Source organism: Pyrus communis, chromosome 11, assembly GCF_041283825.1.
Source record: "Pyrus communis isolate YQ-2024b chromosome 11, ASM4128382v1, whole genome shotgun sequence".
Classification (NCBI taxonomy): Eukaryota; Viridiplantae; Streptophyta; class Magnoliopsida; order Rosales; family Rosaceae; genus Pyrus; species Pyrus communis.
The window spans coordinates 1,314,515-1,315,000 of NC_142575.1; positions in this window are offsets into that span (position 1 = coordinate 1,314,515).

Below are 486 nucleotides of genomic sequence, written 5' to 3' on the forward strand. Positions count from 1 at the left end.
CCAACAACATCCACCGTGGCTATTGTCGCTTTCTTGTAGTGCACATACACAACACATCGTACGTATAATGCGCTAAATTATTTGTGACATGAAGGATGAATGTGGTGATAAAAAAATTCTGTTAAGAAAAAAAGGTAAAAGAAGAGAGTAAAAGTTGTGCTATGAAATTCAAAAAAAAAAAAATATATATATACATACACACACACACACACACACGAAAAAAGGTGATGTTCTTGTGTTCTAAGTGCTTCGAGGTTTCTACAATGCAGTTGGATCTCTCTATTGTGAAGAAATTTTCCATTGCTCTACGTTTTCCTTAGACTTTGTTTTCCACACCTTTTATTGTATAGCCATTTAACCTCAACCTCATTACAACCTTGTTGAAGTCCTTTGATCTGAGTTGTTACTTGTCATTTTTTGGACCATGATTTTCCAGGACTGAAGTATGGCTGATCCGAATACTGTTACCTTAGAAGTTTGATCATG